Source organism: Hyaena hyaena, unplaced genomic scaffold (assembly GCF_003009895.1).
Source record: "Hyaena hyaena isolate Hyena2069 unplaced genomic scaffold, ASM300989v1 scaffold_995, whole genome shotgun sequence".
Lineage (NCBI taxonomy): Eukaryota > Metazoa > Chordata > Mammalia > Carnivora > Hyaenidae > Hyaena > Hyaena hyaena.
In genome coordinates, this window is record NW_024081624.1 from 121,711 (window position 1) to 143,328 (window position 21,618).

Consider the following 21,618-nt stretch of genomic DNA (forward strand, 5'->3'; position numbering starts at 1 on the left):
GGGGGGAGGAGGGATGGGCATGGAGGAGGACACTTGTGGGGATGAGCACTGGGTGTTATATGAAAACCAATTTGACAATAAACTATTTGTAAAAATAAATAAATAAATAAATAAATAAAATTAAAATTAAAAAAACAATTTGTAAAAAAAAAAAAGAAAAAGAATAAAAAGAAAAAAAAGAAAATAGACCATATGTCTTTTTTATTTTTTTGCATTTGTAAGTTGGGATTTTTTATTGCTATTATAGAAGTATAGTTGACATACAATATTAGATAAGTTTCAGGTATATAACATAGTGATTTGATAATTCTATACATTATACAATGTTCACCATAATAAATGTAGTCACCATCTGTTACCACACAGTGTTATTACCACATCATTGACTATAGTCCCTATGTTGTGGTTTTATTACCATGACTCATTAATTCCATAACTGGAAGACTGTATTTCCCCTTTATTCATCCTGCCCATCCCTCACCCCCTTTCCCTCTGGCAACCACCAGTTTGCTCTGTATATTTATGAGTCTGCTTCTGTTTGTTTGTTTTTAGATTCCACATATAAGTGAAATCATATAGTATTGTCTTTTTCCATCTGACTTATTTTACTTAGCATAATACCCTTTAAATCCATCAATGTTCCCCAAAATGGCAAGCTCTCATTTTTTTTATGGCTGAGGAATATTCCATTGTAGATATATACCACACCTTCTTTACCAATTCACCCATCAGGTGATATTTATGTCACTTCCATATCTTGGCTGTCATAAATAATGCTTTGGGTAAGTACCCAGTGGTGTAATTACTGGATAGTATGGTATTTCTACTTCTAATTAAATGTTTTATACATGGAAGCTACATGGCCTGGAGCATCTGAGTTGCTTAGTGGGTTGAGCATTTGACTTTGGCTCAGGTCATGATCTCACAGTTCATGAGTTCAAGCCCCACATCAGATGAGCTGGAGCCTTGCACTGGGTGAGGTTGAGCCCTGTTTCTGGTGAGTACCAGCCCCACTTTGGGTAAGCATGAGCCCTCAGGTGAGCCCCTACTTCTCTCTCTCTTTCTCTCTCTCTCTGACCTTTGCTCACTTATGCCCTTTCTAAAAAAGAAGAAGAGCCTAAAGTCCAGGATCATGTTGCCTCCCATTTTGGTTTTCATCTTCAATATTACTTTGGCTATTCGGGGTCTTTTGTGGTTCCATACAAATGGATAAAGGACCTGAATGTGAGACAGGAAACCATCAAAACCCTAGAAGAGAAAGGAGGAAAAAACCTCTTTGACCTCAACCATAGCAAAAACCATTTTGCTTTGTCAAGAGCAAAAATGAACTATTGGCCCTCATCAAGATTAAAAGCTTCTGCATGGCAAAGGAAACAATCCATAAAACTAATAGGCAATCGATGGGATGGGAAAAGATAGCTGCAAGTGACATATCAGATAAAGGGCTAGTATCCAAAATCTATAAGGAACTCATCAAACTCCACACCCGAAAAACAAATAATCCAGTGAAGAAATGGGCAGAAGACATGAATAGACACTTCTCTAAAGATGACATCCAGGTGGCCAACAGTCACATGAAATGATGCTCAGCATCTCTCATCATCAGGGAAATACAAGTCAAAACCACACTGAGATACCACCTCATGCTGGTCAGAGTGGCTAAACTGAAAAAATCAGGAGACTCTAGATGCTGGCGAGGATGTGGAGAAATGGGCACCCTCATACACTGTTGGTGGGAATGTAAGCTGGTGCAGCCCCTCTGGAAAACAGTGTGGAGGTTCCTCAAAAAGTTAACAACAGAACTCCCCTATGACCCAGCAATAGCACTGCTAGGAATTTACCCAAGGGATACAGGAGTGCTGGTGCATAGAGGCACATGTACCCCAATGTTCATAGCAGCACTCTCAACAATAGCCAAAACATGGAAAAAGCCTAAGTGTCTATCAACTGATGAATGGATCAAGATGTGGTATATATATACAATGGAATGCTACATGACAATGAGAAAAAATGAAATCTGGCCATGTGTAGCAACATGGATGGACCTTGAGGGTGTTATGCTGAGCTAAATAAGTCAGGCGGAGAAGGGCAGATACCATATGTTTGCACATATAGATGGATTAGGAGGAAGTTAACAGAGGACTATGCGGGAGAAGAAGGAGAAAAATAGTTGGGGAGAGAGAGTGAGGCAAACCATGAGAGACTCTTGAATGCTGAGAACAAACTGAGGGCTGATGGGGGTGTGGGAGAGGGGAAGGGGGGTGATGGGCATGGAGGAGGGCACTTGTTGGGATGAGCACTGGGTGTTATATGTAAACCAACTTGACAGTAAACTATTTAAGGAAGGAAGGAAGGAAGGAGAAGAGGAAGAAGAAGAAGAAGAAGAAGAAGAAGGAGAAGGAGAAGGAGAAGGAGAAGGAGAAGGAGAAGGAGACGGAGGAGAAGGAGGAGAAGCAGTAGCAGCAGCAGCAGCAGCAGAAGCAGCAGAAGCAGCAGCAGCAGCAGCTACGCGGCATGTTGGCAGCTGCTGATAGATAGAAGAACATCAGGCAGAGTGAGATATATAAACCCATAATCACAAAGCCTAAAGAAATTTTGCAATTCCTTTACTTAACCTATGCAATACCTTTCTGGGGGCAGTAAGAGTATTTTCATTTCTAGAGTAATGAACAAAGCCGTTAAACAAGTTATTTGAAACCATGTGACACTTAAAAGTTTGCGAAACAAGATTGTATCTGATTTGTGGAATTTTATTAATACCTCTCTCCCTCTCTTTCTTCTTCTGCTCTCCCTCTGTAGCTCCCCCCTCCACCCACTCTGGAAGCTAAGAAATTTGATATACTATGGAAACCTTTCCTGAGGATTGTCATGCAGATATTTCAAAGTAGCCCTAGTTTTCCTGTATTTTTAAGCAGCCCCATAACAAGGGAAAAAGACAACTGAAAACTTTCCAAGAGAAAGAAGCTAATGACAACTTTATTCCATGACACTGTATGGTCAATAATTTAGAATTCCTGTCTGCAGAAAGATTCTGCTTTTGTGACCAGCTATTCTTGAAGAGTATTGCTAGATTAAAAGCAGCTGGAACAAAACGAAAAGAAATGGCATTCTTCTATAATCCAGTATGAAATTATATGTAATTTCCCAGCAGAATAAAACCTAAATGAATTGACCCACAAACATTGATTTCTTTTTGTTTGCTAAAAAAAATCAAGTTTAAAGTGATACAAATCTTCAGAAATCTCTTTATCTTTTCTGTTTTTAATAATAAAAGAAGTTTAAAATTTTGTTGAATGTAAAGATAATCAACAATCCTTGAGACACAAATTATTTTCTAAACAATTTGTCCTGGAAAACATGTTGCTCGTATACATTTAAATACATACTTAAGACAATCCCACACAGAAGAAAGCAGAAGATTTTATTTTGAAATGGTTAAGCAATTCAATACCTAGCTTTCTTTTCAAACTTAAAAGTAAATAAACAAGTAAACTACCAGTGGACAGAGTCACCCCGTAGGTAATTTTCTGTTTTCTTTATGATCCATGATCATTGATTACATACTGTCTTGTGTTGCTTTGTACTTCCTTTCTCTCCAGCAAGGTTTTCAACTCCTTTAAACTCAGAGGCTGTTTCCTTTTTTTTTATCCTCCACTGCAGAAAGTAGAGTTCTAGACATAAAAGATAATCTATTTTTCTTAATCTGACGTTCACACAAAGAACATGTTCTATGATACCGTGTATTTTTCTTCCAAGCACTGAGCAAGAATTTTAGAAAGCTGATGAAGGATTATTTTCACAACTGTTTGCAAATTTAAACCTTGTCCAAAAATAAGAAATTTATAAAATCATGATGAATATTTTTATCCTAGGAAGCAAACATTTCATAAAGATCAAATAGTGAGTGTTCCTAATTCCTAGGACAGAGGTCAAAAGATGGTTGAAAGCTATATATATATAAAAATACATTGCTAACAAAATCAGTGAGGAAAAGGTACAAGGTGAGTATCTATACCCTAACCATAAATGAAGGAATGAGAAATAAGTGTCCAAAGAGATATCTGAAAAAATAGGGCCTATGTATCATTTTGATGTGAGCAAGCATTTAAAATGACTGAATTTGGACTTCCAAGTTAACACAGTGAAAGATTCTACATGGTGACAGAAGCCTAATAAGCTTCTTAACTTCCTATTATTCTTGAACACACACAAAAATGTAAAACATGGCTTTGAGATCAAAGAACAAGAAAAGATCTTGGAAAATCCTGGTGGAATTCCTACTAAATGCATCATCAGTCAAGATGAATTGATAAGTACATTATTGAGCCACATATCACCTATTCTACCCTTCTAACACAGAAGAAAAGACCACCCCACCCCTGGCAATCATTGCTGAAGACAAAAATGAGAAGCCTGGAAGGAAGACAAAAAGAATAAAATAATAAGAGAAGACAATACATGTGGAGGGTAGAGGACAAAGAGCCAGTTATGAACTGTCATTGTTTCAATAAAACAAAAAAAATAATGGAAGTATTCAAGAAGACAGTAGAATAATCAAAGTCACCTGAATGATTAGTGTGTCATAGCTGTGACCCCAGAAACTATCCATTCAAGTAATTATTAACTTGTATAATAATAACAAAGTAACAGAAAAGTAACAGAAAAACTTTCTCAAATAAATAAGGACAAAAAATATACTATTGAAGTATGTCCTTTGTTAAATTTAAGTAAGACAAGATTCTCTAACTTTCTGCTTAAAATTTTTTAATGTTTAGTTTTGAGAGACAGAGCATGAGCAAGGGAGAGTCAGAGAGAGAGAGGGAGACACAGAATCTGAAACAGGCTCCAGGCTCTGAGCTGTCAGCACAGAACCCGACGCGGGGCTCAAACCCGCAAACCCTGAGATCATGACCTGAAGCCAAAATTGGAGGCTTAATCGACTGAGCCACCCAGGTGCCACATCTCTAACTTTTTGTTTACATAAGAAATCTGTAAAGTAATTTTATCTCAGGCATGTGAAATAAGAGGGAAATAATAAAAACCTCCTTCATATTTCACAAATTTTATATCTTTTAGGAAAAATTGATTTCTACATCAAAATTATTACCAAGGCAACACATTATTAAGTAAAACAACCAACCAAAATTACTGACCTTTCAGAAATTAAAGGTTACCATCAACAGTAGCTAGCAACAATCTCTAAAGCCCAGGTATCTTATAAAAATCTTTATCTAAAATTAGTATAAGCAAGAATAGTTTCTGGTTTTCTCTGCAAGTGCAGGGAAAGAAACAAACATTTCCTTCTTATAGTGCACTGCCTTCTTTTATTCATGATTAGGAAGGCCTGTGTTTCAAGACTAAGTACTAGGAATCCTTTGGTTACCACTGACAGGAAAAAAAGCAAACCTCAGAAACTCAAAGCATATAATATGGAACAGAAAAAACAAAATAGCGTTATAAGCATCAGAATGTGAAGTATATAAGACTTTGAATTGTGGGGATATTCAAATTCACCACAATTTTGTTTGTGTATCCTATGCATATATGATAGAAACAGAAAGCTGTAATATAAAAATTCTTTTATTTAACTGATACGGAACTGATGTATAACATTGTATAAGTTTAAGGCATATAACATATTGATTTTATCTACTTCTATATTGCAATATGACTGCCACCATAGTCTTACCTAACTCCCCTATTGTGTCACATAATTATTATTTCTATTTAGTGATAAAACATTTCAGATGCAATCTCTTAGCAACTTTGAAGTATATAATACAGTATTGTTGACTATAATCACAATGCTGTGCATTAGATCTCCAGAACTTATTCATCTCTCAGTTGCAAGGCTTTGTGCTTTGACCAGCATCTCCCCAATTCTCCCACACCCCAGCCCCTGCACAGCTACCATTCTACTCTGTGTTTTAAAATTCTAAACCAATAAAATATACAGAATTAAGCAGAAAAATATTTTAAAATATGTTTACAAAATTCAATCCTAAAATTCCCCTGTAAATTAAGGTTGATAATAATATAAAAACGTAAAATAGGGGGCCTGGTTGGCTCAGTCAGTTGAGCATTAGATTCTTGATTTTGGCTCAGGTCATGATCCCAGGGTCGTGAGATCAAGCCCTGTGTCAGACTCTGTGCTGAGCATGGAGCCTGGTTAAGATTCTCTCTCTCTCTCTCTCTCTCTCTCTCATGCTCTCTCTCTCTCAAAAATTAAAAAAAAACTTTTAAAGATAAAAATGTAAAATAATAAGCTAAGCCTATAACCCCAAATTATTTTAACAAACATGTTAAAAGTGCAATAAGGATTATAGAAGGATGAGGATTATACCATTTATTATTATATACAGAGTAAGTTACTGTTTTGATATTGATTTTGATTAGAGAAATGTAAATTCAAATATATATCTGATAAACCAAAGTTCAACCACTAGTAAGATTTTTATTATAATACTTTCTGATTATAAAAGAAAAACACCCTAAATATTAATATAGAAAACTTGGAAAACGCCAAAAAGGATACAGAAAAAATAAAACAACTATACTCTCACTGTGACCCAGCAAAAGCCAGTTGGTTGTTTCTTTCAGGCAATTGCGCGCGCGCGCGTGTGTGTGTGTGCGCGCGCAGGGCGCGCGGCATAAAACATAAAAGTATGATAAATGTATTTCCCCATGATGCCATACAGTATATTATATATAGATAATGCTTTTTATGTAAAACATAAAAATATGATAAATGTATTTCCCCATGGTGCCATACAATATATTATGTATCTATCATGCTTTTTCCCTTATTACTATATAATAAGCTTTGCCCATGTCCTTGAATATTTCAAAATTAGGTATAAAGACTGTCTCATCACTTGCTATAACTAATTTAATAATTCCCCTTCTGTTGAATATTTAGATGGTCTTTAATTTTTTATTAATATAAATAGAAATATAAAAAGTTCTATATTTCAAATATTTTATTATTTTCATAGAATTAAATTCTAGAAGTAGAATTTTAGAAGAATGAGACATTTAGAGAAGTTAATTAATATTACAAAATTATACTTAGAAAAGGTTGTACCAACTAATAAATACCTTAGCAGTGTTTGAAAGTTCTCATTTCACCAAATCAAAACCACAAGGAGATATCACTCATACATGTTACAATGGCTGTTGTCAAAAAGATAAGAAGTAACAAATGTTGGGGAGAATGTAGGGAAAGGAAATCCTTGTGCACTGTTGGGAATGTAAATTGGTGTAGCCACTATGGAAAACAGTATAGAGTTTCCTCAAAAAATTAAAACTAGAACTATCATATATTCTAGCAATTCCATTTCTGGGTTTTTATCTGAAGAAAATGAAATAAAAAATATATGTGCATCCCATGTTCATTGCAGCAATTATTTACAATATCCAAAATATGGATAAAGAAAATGTGGTATATATATATACAATGGCATATTATTCAGCCATGACAAAAAAGGAAATCCTGCCACCTGCAACAACATGGACGAACTTTGAAGGCATTATGCTAAGTGAAATTAAGTCAGACAAATACTGTATGATATCACTTATATGTGAAATTGGAAGGAAGGAAGGAAGGAAGGAAGGAAGGAAGGAAGGAAGGAAGGAAGGAGAGAAGGGAGGGACAGAGAGAGAGAGAGAGAAGAAAGAAAGGAAAGAAAGGAAGAAAGAAAGAAAGGAAGGAAGAAAGAAAGGAAGGAAGGAAGGAAGGAAGGAAGGAAGGAAGGAAGGAAGGAAGGAAGGAAGAAAGAAAGAAAGAAAAGAAAGACAGGAAGGAAGAAAGAAGTAACTTATAAATACAGGGAATAGATTGGTGGTTGCCAGAGGTGAGTGGAGAGGGGGTGGGCAAAATAGGTGAAAGTGGTCAAAAGATACAAACTTCCAGTTATAAAATAAATGTCATGTGTATATAATAATACCAAAAGTTGCAAAGAGAGTACATTGTAAAAGTTCTCATCACTAGAAAAATTATAATTATGTATGGTGGCAGATATTAACTAGACTTATTGTGATCATTTTTAATATACAGCTGAGCCTTGAACAACACAAGTTTGAACTGTAGAGGTCCACTATACACAGATTTTTAAAAATAAGTATAGTATACTATTGTAAATATATTTTCCTTATTTTTGCCTAATAATATTTTATTTTCTCTAGGCTTCTTTAATATAATGCAGTATATATAATATACATAACATACAAAATAGATGTTACTCAACTGTTTATGTTGCATCAAGTCTTCTAATCAATAGTAGGCTATTAATAGTTAAGTTTTGGGGTGCCTGGGTGGCTCAGTTGGCTAAGAGTCTGACTTCAGGTCAGGTCATCATCTCACAATTTGTGAGTTCAAGCCCTGTGTCAGGCTCTGTGGTGCTGGTGCAGAACCTACTTAGGAATCTCACTTTCTTCTCTCTCTCTCTGCCCCTCCCCCACTCATGCTTCCTCTCAAAATAAGTAATCTTTTAAAACAAATAGTTAAGGTTTGAGGAGTCAAAGTTACACAGAGATTTTTGACTGCACCCTGCATTATTCAAAGGTTAGCTGTATGCAAATATTGAATCAAATTCAATCTAATCAAAACTAATACAATGTTATGTATCAATCATATCTCAATTTTTAAAAATTCTTTTTAAAAAAGTTTTTATTTCCCTACAGCCTTTACAGTGGAGTATCTTCACTTGGATATTTTCTGCCAGTTTCTCAAAACTATCATGTCAGCACACAGTTATTTTCTCACCACCCCTTCCAAACTACTTCTTCTCTGGACTTTTATGTTTCTATAAAAGATGGCTCTTCCTCATAGACAGCCTGGCAACATAACACAAAGGCCTCATTGAGTTCTCTCTTCTCCCTGCCTCCAAATCCAAGTAGTTGTCAAGTCTGGCCCCTTATTCTTCCCAAAATATCTACTACATTTATCCCTTTTCTCCATTCTCATTTTAAATTCTATTAATTTTCTCCCATCCTATCAAATTGGATCCTTTTTCCAATGCCTGTCCTATACCAGTATGTGAAATTGTGTCTTGTTGTAGACACCAACACTATCCATCTAGGCAGAGGTAATCTAACTTTGTCTTTTCATGTCCCAACATATTCAGTACTCAATAAATATTTGTTGAAGGAGGGGAGTTTTGAAAATAAATTCTGGATATAAAATCTAGTAAGTTTGCTTATTACATTACTTTCAAACACCCTGTGCTACTTGATATGTACCCCTGGCGTGTTTTGGCACAGTCAAGCTTGAACTCCACTGATAAGAGCATGAAACTGTGACACAGCCAATACTCCTGGGTCATTCAACTAACCTAACTGAAAAGAATGAATCAGAGATAGACACAGATTGTATTAGTCATCTATTGCTAAGAAACAAAACTACCATAAATTTAGCACTTTAAAATAACATACATTTGTTATACTACAATTTTTGTAGGTCAGGAATCTGGCCATGGTTCAGTTGAGTTCTCTGTTTTAGGATCTCTCACAAAGCTGCTACCAAGATGTGGTCAATGATCTTTTGCACTGGGATTTCCAGAAAACATGGATGGGGAAAAGGACAGAAAAAAAAAGAGTTCAGTAGTAGCAACCACCCTGAAGAGCTCATTAGAACTTTACAATCCACTAATTAGGAATATCAGAATTAGACTCAAAATGAAAACATCCAACTGTCTAGGGAAGATGGTCAGTATGGATCCAAAAATATTTATTGTTTTGAGCATATAAATAGATGTTAATTCAACAAACATGAATGAAACAATTTATTGTCTGCAATGCACCATATGTCATACACTGGAGAAAATTAAAATGAATAAACCACACACAGTTCATGCTGTCAGAATTCATACTATAGCAGAATAAAAGAAGAAACGTATTCACAAATTGCTATAACAATGTAGCATGCAATAAGCGTCATAACAGATGGATCCCAAAGTAAGGTGCTTGGGTGCACAGAAGGGGAAGTTATGAAATGCTGGTATTTACATAGGAAATCCCTCCCGAAGAGTGAACTATGGAATGATCAGAAGGAATGAGAAAGGACAAAGAAGAAATCTGAGAGCAAGCCAGCCAAGGACAGCTCTCATAACCTCTGAGAGTTTCAGCTCTTCCGATAAAAATACCCATTATTAAAGAGGGCTGTAAAAAAACCAAATATTTTTGAAGAGGAAATGGAGCAACCAGAGTTCTTATGCATTGCTTATGGGAGGAAAATTGGAAGTTTCATAAAAAGTTGAACATGTATCAATCCTATGATCCAGTAGTTCTATTCCTACCTGTTTATCCAAGGAAAATGAAATAACATGTCCACAAAAAGCTTGCACAAGATGCTTCATGGCAGCTTTATGCATGATCGACAAAATTCAGAAACAATAGGAAAATGAATAAATTAACACAACATAATTTTCTAGGGAGATAGAAATATTTGTATCTTGCTGTAATTTCCAAAACTATAGTGAATAGCTCACTTAAGATCTGAGCACTTCACTGGATGTAAGTTTTGTTTTTTATCTGTCAGGTTTCAGTCAGGAGACAGGAACCATGCAATCATTTGAACAGGGAAAGTTTAGTATAAAGAATCATTCACTGTTAACAAGAGATTACCTACTAATGGGTAAAGAGAACTCTAAGGAACAGATAAATAGAAGAACAAAGCAACACCATTACCTCTAGAGCTGAGACACAGCAGCTAACGATGAAAAAAATACAGAAAAGACCCCCCCCAGGGCTGGGATCTAGACTTTGTTGGAGAAGGCACAGCAGTAGCCCCTAAATGGTGTTTACTTGGTGCCGTATTGGCGAAACTTACTGGAGGAAGCCTTCACCAGGAGGTATTACACCTCAGGACTCACTGCAAATCCTCCTGCACAGGTAGTAAATGGGAAGCTACCCTTTTAAGTACTGGACAAGGCTGCCCACAGAGAAGTCCCATCCTGTATAGCTCACTGGAAAACTGCCCACAGGGATGGTTCAATGGGAAGCTACCCCTTAGGATGCTAGGGTATACTGGCAACAGGAAACTAAGCACTGGCCCACTGTCCTGTGTGCTCCCAGTTGTCAGGTGCTGCAGAAGCATTTAAGCAGAGTGCAGTAAGAACCAGAAGAAAAGCCTGTTCCTCCCCCAGTATCATTCTACTGCTCTCCAGCAACAAAACTTAATACTGTGCAAGCTGCCAAGGAAAAAATGCTCCATATCACAAGCAGCAGTGAAGGGTAGATTTCACTTGTTCTTAGCCAAAAGGCCGAGAAGCAATGAAGGGTGGATTTAAAACTGAGGCAATAAATAGATAACTGACACATACCTCAATTTTAAAATGAAGATCTATGAGAAATCTAAAATGGTCAAACTCAGAAAAGCAGGCAGTTGAATGGTGGTTTCCAGGGGGTTGTGATAAGGGGAGACAGGGAGGTATTAGTCAAAGGGCACAAGTTTCAGTTATACAGGATAATAAGACCTAGAGGTCGGGGCCTGTGGGTGGCTTAGTCGGTTAAGCGTCCGACTTTCGCTTAGGTCATGATCTCGCGGTTAGTGGGTTCGAGCCCCGCATCGGGCTCTGTGCTGACTACCAGCTCAGAGCCTGGAGCCTAATTCAATCTGTAACTCCCTCTCTCTCTGACCCTCCCCTGCTCACGCTGTCTCTCTCTCTCTCCCCTAGAAATAAATAAAAACATTAAAAAAAAAAAAAGACCTAGAGGTCTGCTGTTAGTGTACTGCCTATAGTTAACAGTATAATGTTACATCCTTAAATTTTTATTAAGAGTGCTAAAGGGGGTGGTAGGAAACTTCTGGAGGTGACAGATGTGTTTATGACATGAATTGTGGTGATTCATGAATGAATGGTTACCTCCAAACTCATCACTGATATGGCAAATATATATAGATTTTTGTATGTCAATCATACCTCAGTAAAGTTGTTTGGAAAAAAAAAAGGAGGAGGAGGAAGAGGAAGAGGAGGAGAAAGAAAAAGAAGGACTTTGGAATTTAGAGTATTATGGGTGATGGCCCATTCAACTAGGACAGATATAACTGGCTATATTTGAACTCTAAATGACAGAGAGACAGTAGACATTAAGCATTGCTCTGATTGTACAAGGCACTGTGTTATTTTCTTTAACACAATATTTAAAGAAGTTAATCATTATTATTTTCATTTTAGTGAGGAAACTGGGACTCAAAGGGAATAATTAAGTTACCTTGAAGGTCACATAGCCAGAGAGTGATAGACTCAAACACTGAACCCACAACTCTGAGTCCAAAGCCTCACATTGTATCTTATTGATGACACATGATCATGCCAATGCCAAACTAGAAAGTCCAGATTCTGGCCCCCAGTAGTTAAACAGGCCCAGATTCAGATAGTGCTGCATTTTGATAATCTTAGTGAAGAAGTAACAAGAGCTGTTTTCCTTTTCACCCAAGAATAACATCTGTCATGAATTGAAATAGTTGCCTCTATGGATGATAAAAGAGAATAAGCTGATTTTTAAGAAGGAAAAAAATTAACTTTAAGGAAGTTTTTCAGAAGTACATATTCTCTTTATTTCAAGGATGGGAACCAGAAACTCTACCTAATAGTACCTGGCTTTTATATTTTTGATACTTGGTATGCTTCTACACATTCAAGTCATTACACATCCTCCTGATAAGGCAAAGGATAGTGAATAACATCAGTTGTATCACAATTTTCCCTCATAAAGTTAATGCATGTGAATAATGGTTATTCTGATTAGAATTACCATTATCATTATGTTATATCATTCAATACCCAATCTGGGAGCCAGAAGGTTATAATGTGTGTGCTGTTATGTTATACAATCACCAAGTTATCCATGGTGGACCACTGAAAAAATATAAGATAATACTCTCTATTCAATTATTGTGTCATAAGTGAATAATAATGCTTATTCACTTTTTCCCTGGATGATTCCATGCAATTTCTAGGTTTTATGTATCACCTCGATGCTGATAATTTCCAAATTCATATTCTTAGTATTGAACTCTCTCTTGAAATACAGAATCTTGTCTCACTGACTACCTGGATGTCAAATATGATTCTCAAATTTAATAATTTCAAAATGGAAGTGTTGATCTGTTTACCCCCAGTCTTTTATAGCTCATCCACCTAGTTGCTAAAGCCAAAACTCTAGAGTCATACTTTTTCTGATTTTTTTGAAGTATAATTGACATATAAGAACAAGTTTAAGGCATATAATGTGTTCATTTGGTATATTTAAATATTGAAATAGGATTCCACCATAGTTCTAGCTGACACCTCTACCATATCACATAATTATCATTTTTTAATGTTTATTTATTTATTTTGAGAGATAGAAGGGGACAGAGAGAGAATCTCAACCAGGCTCTGAGCTGTCAGCAAAGCTGAGTACACGGGGCTCATCTCACAAACCGGGAGATCATGACCTGACCAAAAATCAAGTCAGATGCTTAATGGACTGAACCACCCAGCTGCCCCTATCATTTACGTATGTAGTGCAAGGTATTAAGATCTAGTCCCCAGGAGTCATTCTTGATTCTTTTCTTTTCCTTATCATCTATATTCATCAGCTAGTCGTGCTGGCCCTACCTCCAAAATGTGTTGACTCCTACTTCCTTCCAGCTACACTGCTGCCTGTCTAGTCCAATTTCTCACCTTGACCACTGCAACAGAACTGCTCAGCTGGCTCATACTCTGACTCCCTTAAATTCATTCTCATTGCAGAAAGCTGCTTAAAACTATCCAAAAGAAGGGCGCATGAGTGGCTCAGTCAGTTAAGCGTCTGACTTAGGCTCAGGTCATGATCTCACGGTTTGAGAGTTCAAGCCCCAATTGGGCTCTGTGATGACAGCTCAGAGCCTGGAGCCTGCTTCAAATTCTGTGCCTCCCTCTCTCTCTGCCTCAAATAAATAAACACAAAAAAAATAAAAAACCTATCCAAAAGAGTCTCATTGTATTTAGAATAAAACCATACTCCTTAATTTAGCTATCAATCCTAACAGGAACTACTTCCCTGTGTCAGTTAGGGTTCAATCAGAAAAGAATCCACTATGAGTGATATAGATAAAATTTATCGGAGATCTTTGGCACAGATATTATGAGAGCTAGTAAAAGATAATGTAAGGATGTAGTTTCTATATCTGATTCTGGGCATGAAAGGAAGGATGAATCTGAAGTGAGGGAGAGTAAGATCTGTAAGGATGAGCTGGAACCCATTAATATGAACTGGAATTTGTGTCAGGCCTTAATTTCAATGATACACTCTTCAACGTGAATTTGCACACATAACTGGCCTACATGTAGGAAAAGCTGAAGAAGGAGACCCAGCACTGCTTGGAGTATCTGCTGTCCTGTGCTCAAATCAGACACAACATGCGAGAGCTACAGCAGAACATGATCCTACATGGACCTTCTGAGCACACATGTGGCCACTGCTTTAATTACACTTTCCAAAGCTCATGTAGGTTTCTCCTGTGGCCACCCCTATTCAGAACCATATAGGGTAGGGAATGCTTGGAAACATAGTTCCAGCTTAGGTATATTAACATAGTATGAAACTTACACTAGCCACTTTTTGTCAACCCAGGCCAAACATGCCTCTTTTATTGCTTTATTTATTTATTTTTAAATGTAATTTATTGTCAAGTTACCTAACATACAGTGAATAGTGTGCTCTTGGCTTCAGAAGTAAATTCCCATGATTCATTGCTTACATACACACCCAGTGGTCATCCCAATAAGTGTCTTCCTCAAAGCCCATCACCCATTTTCCCCTTCCCTCCTCCCCAGCCTCAACCCTCAGTTTGTTCTATGTATTTAAGAGGTTCTTATGGTTTACCCTCTTTCTGATTGAAACTATCTTTCCCCCATCCCTTCTCCATAGTCTTCCATTAAGTTTCTCAAATTTCACAAATGAATGAAAAGGTATGATATCTGTCTTTCTCTGACTTATTTCACATAGCATAACACCTTCCAGTTCTATCCATGTTGTTGCAAATGGCAAGATTTTATTCTTTCTCATCGCCAAGTAGTATTCCACTGTAGATATAAACCACATCTTCTTTATCCATTCATCAGTTGATGGACATTTGGGCTCTTTCCATAATTTGGCTATTGTTGATAGCACTGCTATAAATTTTTTTTAAGTTTATTTATTATTTTGAGAGAGAGAGTGAGAGCAGGGGAGGGGCAGAGAGAGCAAGGGAGACACAGAATCTGAGGCAGGCTCCAGGCCCACCTCACGCCAGTCAGAGTGGTTAAAATGAGCAAATCAGAAGACTCTAGATGTTGGTGAGGATGTGGAGAAACGGGAACCCTCCTACACTGTTGGTGGGAATGTAAACTGGTGCAGCCCCTCTGGAAAACAGTGTGGAGGTTCCTCAAAAAATTAACAATAGAACTCCCCTATGACCCAGCAGTAGCACTGCTAGGAATTTACCCAAGGGATACAAGAGTGCTGATGCATATGGGCACATGTACCCCAATGTTCATAGCAGCACTCTCCACAATAGCCAAAACATGGAAAGAGCCTAAGTGTCCATCAACGGACGAATGGATCAAGAAGATGTGCTTTCTGCTAGGAATTTACCCAAGGGATATAGAAATGCTGAGGCATAGGAGCACATGTACCCCAATGTTCATAGCAGCACTCTCAACAATAGCCAAAACATGGAAAGAGCCTAAGCGTCCATCAAGGGACGAATGGATCAAGAAGATGTGCTTTCTGCTAGGAATTTACCCAAGGGATATAGAAATGCTGAGGCATAGGAGCACATGTACCCCAATGTTCATAGCAGCACTCTCAACAATAGCCAAAACATGGAAAGAGCCTAAGCGTCCATCAAGGGACGAATGGATCAAGAAGACGTGGTTTATCTATACCATGGAATACTACATGGCAATGAGAAACAATGAAATCTGGCCTTGTGTAGCAACACAGATGGACCTTGAGGGTGTTATGCTAATCAAGGGACCTTGAGGGTGAAATAAGTCAGGCAGAGAAGGACAAATACCATATGTTTGCACGTATAGGAGGATTAGGAGGAACATAACGGAGGACCATGGGGGAGAAGAAGGGAGGATATAGCGGGGGAGAGGGAGAGAGGCAAACCATGAGAGACTCTTGAATGCTGAGAACAAACTGAGGACTGATGGGTGGGGGGGAGGGGGGAGATGGGCATGGAGGAGGGCACTTGTGGGGATGAGCACAGGGTGTTATATGGAAACCAACTTGACAATAAACTATTTGTAAAAATAAATAAATAAATAAATAAAGCAGGCTCCAGACTCTGAGCTGTAAGCACAGAGCCCAATGTGGGGCTCAAACTCACAGATCACGAGATCATGACCTGAACCCAAGTCTACACTGGATTATTTGTTTTTGAGTTGTTGAGTTTGGTAAGTTCTTTACAAATTTTGGATACTAACCTTTTATCTGATATATCATTTGCAAATATCTTCTTCCATTCCATTGGTTGCCTTTTAGCTTTGTTGATTGTTTTCTTTGTCTGTGCGTTTGTGTACCTTTGTTCCCTGTGTGGTTGTCTGCTTTCTTTTTCCAGGGCTACCTCAAGAAACAAGCCAAAGTACACATGGTGGAAAGTCACAAATAACACTAAGAGTAGGAAAACAAAATAACCAAAAACTAAACAAGAGAAACCAAGAGACACCATTCAAAGAACACTTCCTGAATGGACAGGCCCTGAACAGTCAAAGTCTCTTTAAAACAGCAGAACTTGCAGGAGCAGAATGTACAAGAAGCTTTTAAAATTAACAAGAGATAGAAAAATAACCGAAATAATGAAACGGAAGAACTCTCCTCCAAAGAAATTCCAGGAAGAACTGACATCTAAAGAACTGCTCAAAACAGATAGAAGCACCATAACTAAACAAAAATGTAGAACAATAGTCATAACATTAATCGCTGGGCTTGAAAAAAGCATGGAAGACATCAGAGAAACTATTGCTACAAGGACTATGGAGCTTAAAAATAGTTATGATGAATTTAAAAATTCTATAAGTGATACATAATAAAATGCAGGCGTCCAATGCACGGATTGAAGAGGCAAAAAGGAGAATAAGTGATTTAGAAGACACAATTATTAAAAAAAAAAAAAAAAGAGGAAGCTGAGAAAAAGAGAGATAAACTGAAACAGGAACATGAAAGAAGAGTTCAAGAGCTCAGCGATACAATCAAACATCCAATCATATCAATATCCGTATCATAGGAACCCCAGAAGAGGAAGAGGGAGGAAAAGGTGCTGAAAAAGTCCTTGAACAAATTATAGCAGAGAACTTCCCCAACCTGGAGAGAGAAATAGATGTTGAAATTCAAGAGGCACAGAGAACTCCCCTGAGACATAACTTGAATCAATCTTCTGCACGACATATCATAGTGAAACTGGCAAAATATAAGCACAAAGAGAGAATTTTGAAAGCAGCTAGGGAGGAAAGGGACCCTAACATACAAAGGGAAACCTATCAGAGTGGTTACAGACCTATCTACTGAAATTTGGCAGGCCAGAAAGGAATGGCAGGAGATCTTCAATGTGATGAACAGAAAAAAGTATGCTGTCTAGAATCCTCTATCTAGCAAGCCTGTCATTCAGAAGAGAAGGAGAAATAAAAGTCTTTCCAAATAAACAAAAATTAAAACAATTTGTCACACTAAACCAGCCCTACAAGAAATCCTGAGGGGAACTCTATGAGGGAAATGTTGCAAGGAACACAAGATACTAGAGACACTATCACAAGCATGAATACCACAAATGACACAACGACTTTAAACCCATATATCTCAATAATAACACCGAATATAAATGGGCTGAATGCCCCAACCAAAAGACATAGGATAGCAGAATGGATTAAAAAAACAAAATCCATCTATTTGCTGTCTAGAAGAAACTCATTTTAGACCTGAGAACACCTTCAGATTGAAAGTAAGGGGATGGAGAAATATCTATCATGCTACTGGAAGTCAAAAGAAAGCTGTAGTAACTATACTTATATCAGACAAACTAGACTTTAAATTAAAGACAGTAGCAAGGGATGAAGAATGGCATTATATAATAATTACACGGTCTATCCATCAGGAAGAGCTAACAATTATAAATGTCTATGCACCGAATATGGGAGCACCTAAATATTTAAAACAATTAATCACAAACAGAAACAAGCTTATAGATAAGAATGTGCTAATAGCAGGGGACTGTAATACTTCACTTACAGCACTGGATAGATCAACTAGACAGAAAATCACTAAAGAAACAATGGACTTGAATGACACATTGGAACAGATAGATCTGACAGATATATATTTTTTTCAAAGTTCATACAAAAATGTTTTTATTTTATTTTTTTTATTTTTTACAAATAGTGTATTGTCAAATTAGTTTCCACATAACACTCAGTGCTCATCCCCACGAGTGCCCTCCTCCATGCCCATCCCACCTCCCCCTACATCCATCAGTTCTCAGTTTTTGTCAGCATTCAAGAGTCTCTCATGGTTTGCCTCTCTCCCTTTCCCCCACCATTTCCCCCCCTTCTTCTCCCACTTGGTCCTCTGTTAAGTTCCTCCTAATCCTCCTATACGTGCAAACATATGATATTTGTCCTTCTCTGCCCTGACAGATATATTTAGAACTCTACACCCTGAGGCCATGGAATTCACTTTCTTCTCAAGTGTGCATGGCACGTTCTCCAAGATAGATCACATACTGGGACATAAAGCAGCCCTCAATAAATATAAAAGAATTGAGATCATACCATGCATACTTTCAGATCACAATGCTATGAAACTTGAAATTAATCACAGGAAGAAGTCTGGAAAACCTCCAAAAACATGGAGGTTAAAGAACACCCTACTAAAGAACGAATGGGCCAATCAGACGATTAGAGAAGAAATTTAAAAATATATGGAAACAAATGAAAACGAAAATACAACAATCCAAACTCTATGGATGCGGCAAAGGCAACCTAAGAGGAAGTTATATTGCACTCCAGGCCTATTTCAAGAAATTAGAAAAAGCACAAGTGCAAAATCTAACAGTGCACCTAAAGAAACTAGAGAGGGAGAAACAAGAGCACCCCAAACCCAGTAGGAGAAGAGAAATAATAAGAATCAGAGCAGAAATAAACAATATAGAAACCAAAGAAACAGTAGAACAGATCAATGAAACCAAGAGTTGGTTTTTTGAAAAATTAACAAAATTGACAAAACTCTAGCCAGGCTTCTCAAAAAGAAAACAGAGAGCACTCAAATAGACAAAATCATGAATGAAAATGGACTGATTACAACCAACCCCTCAGAAATACAAGCAATTATCATGGAATACTATGAAAAATTATATGCCAACAAACTGGACAACTTAGAAGAAATGGACAAATTCCTAAACACACACTCATTACCAAAATTCACATGAGAAGAGATAGAAAATCTGAACAGACCCATCAATAGTGAAGAAATTGAATCATTTATCAAAAATCTCCCAATAAATAAGAGCCCTGGCCCGGATGGCTTCCCTGGGGAATTCTACAAGACATTTAAAACAGAATTAATACCCATTCTTCTCAAGCTATTCCAAAAAACAGAAATCGAAGGAAAACTTCCAGATTCATTCTACAAAGCCAAACTCACTTTGATTCCTAAGCCAGACAGAGACCCAGCAAAAAAAGAGAACTACAGGCCAATATCCCTGATGAATACAGATGCAAAAATCCTCAACAAGGTACTTGCAAATCGAATCCAACAAAACATAAAAAGAATTATCCACAAAAACCAAGTGGGATTCATTCCTGGGTTATAGGGCTGGTTCACTATTCGTAAATCAATCAATGTGATACATCACATCAACAAAAGAAAAGATAAAAACCATACGATCCTGTCCATAGATGCAGAAAAAGCAATTGACAAAATACAGCATCTCTTCTTAATAAAGATCCTCGAGAAAGTCGGGATAGAAGGAACCTACTTAAACATCATAAAAGCCATCTAGGAGAAGCCCTCAGCTAACATCATCCTCAACGGGGAAAAACTGAGAGCTTTCCCCCTGAAATCAGGAACACGACAGGGATGTCCACTCTCACCACTGTTGTTTAACATAGTGCTGGAAGTCCTAGCATCAGCCATCAGACAACAAAAGGAGATAAAAGGCATCAGAATTGGCAAAGAAGAAGTCAAACTCTCATTTTTCGCAGACAACATGATACTCTACATAGAAAACCCGACAGACTCCACCAGAAGCATACTAAAACTGATCCAAGAATTCAGCAAAGTTGCAGGATACAAAATCAACGTACAGAAATCGGTTGCATTTTTATACACCAACAATGAAGCAACAGAAAGAGAAATCAAGAAACTGATCCCATTCACAATTGCACAAAAAACCATAAAATACCTCGGAATAAACCTAACCAAGGATACAAGAGATCTGTATGATGAAAACTATAGAAAACTTATGAAGGAAATTGAAGAAGACACAAAGAAATGGAAAAACATTCCATGCTCATGCATCGGAAGAATAAATATAGTTAAAATGTCATTACTACCCAAAGCAATCTACACATTCAATGCTTTCCCAATCAAAATTGCACCAGCATTCTTCTCAAAACTAGAACAAACTATTCTAAAATTTGTATGAAACCACAAAATGTTGTGGTAATATTGAAGAAGGAAACCAAAACAGAAGGCATCACCATCCCAGACTTTAGCCTCTACTACAGAGCTGCCATCATCAAGATAGTATGGTATTGGCATAAAAACAGACATATAGACCAATGGAATAGAATTGAGAACTCAGAATTGGACCCACAAATGTACGGCCAACTAATCTTTGACAAAGCAGGAAACAGTATCCAATGGAAAAAAGACAGCCTCTTTAACAGATGGTGTGGGGGAAACAGCAACATGCAGAAGAATAAATCTAGATAATTTTCTCACACCATGCAGAAAAATAAACTCAAAATGGATAAAGGACCTGAATGTGAGACGGGAAACCATCAAAACCCTAGAGGAGAAATCAGGAAACAACCGTCTTGACCTCAACTGCAGCAATTTCTTACTTGACACATCCCCAAAGGCAAGGGAATCAAGACCAAAAATGAACTAGTGGGACCTCATCAAGATTAAAAGCTTCTTCACGGCAAAGGAAACAATCCATAAAACTAATAGGCAACCGGCAGAATGGGAAAAGATAGCTGCAAATGACATATCCGATAAAGGGCTAGTATCCAAAATCTATAAGGAACTCACCAAACCTCACACCTGAAAAACAAACAATCCAGTGAAGAAACGGGCAGAAGATATGAACAGACACTTCTCCAAAGGGGATATCCAGATGGCCAACAGACACATGAAACAATGCTCAGCATCCCTCCTCATCAGGGAAATACAAATCAAAACCACACTGAGATACCAACCTCACACTGGTCAGAATGGCTAAAATGAGCAAATCAGGAGACTCTAGATGCTAGCGAGGCTGTGGAGAAATGGACACCCACCTACACTGTTGGTGGGAATGTAAGCTGATGCAACCCGTCTGAAAAACAGTATGGAGGTTCTTCCAAAAATTAACAATAGAACTCCCCTATGACCCAGCAATAGCAC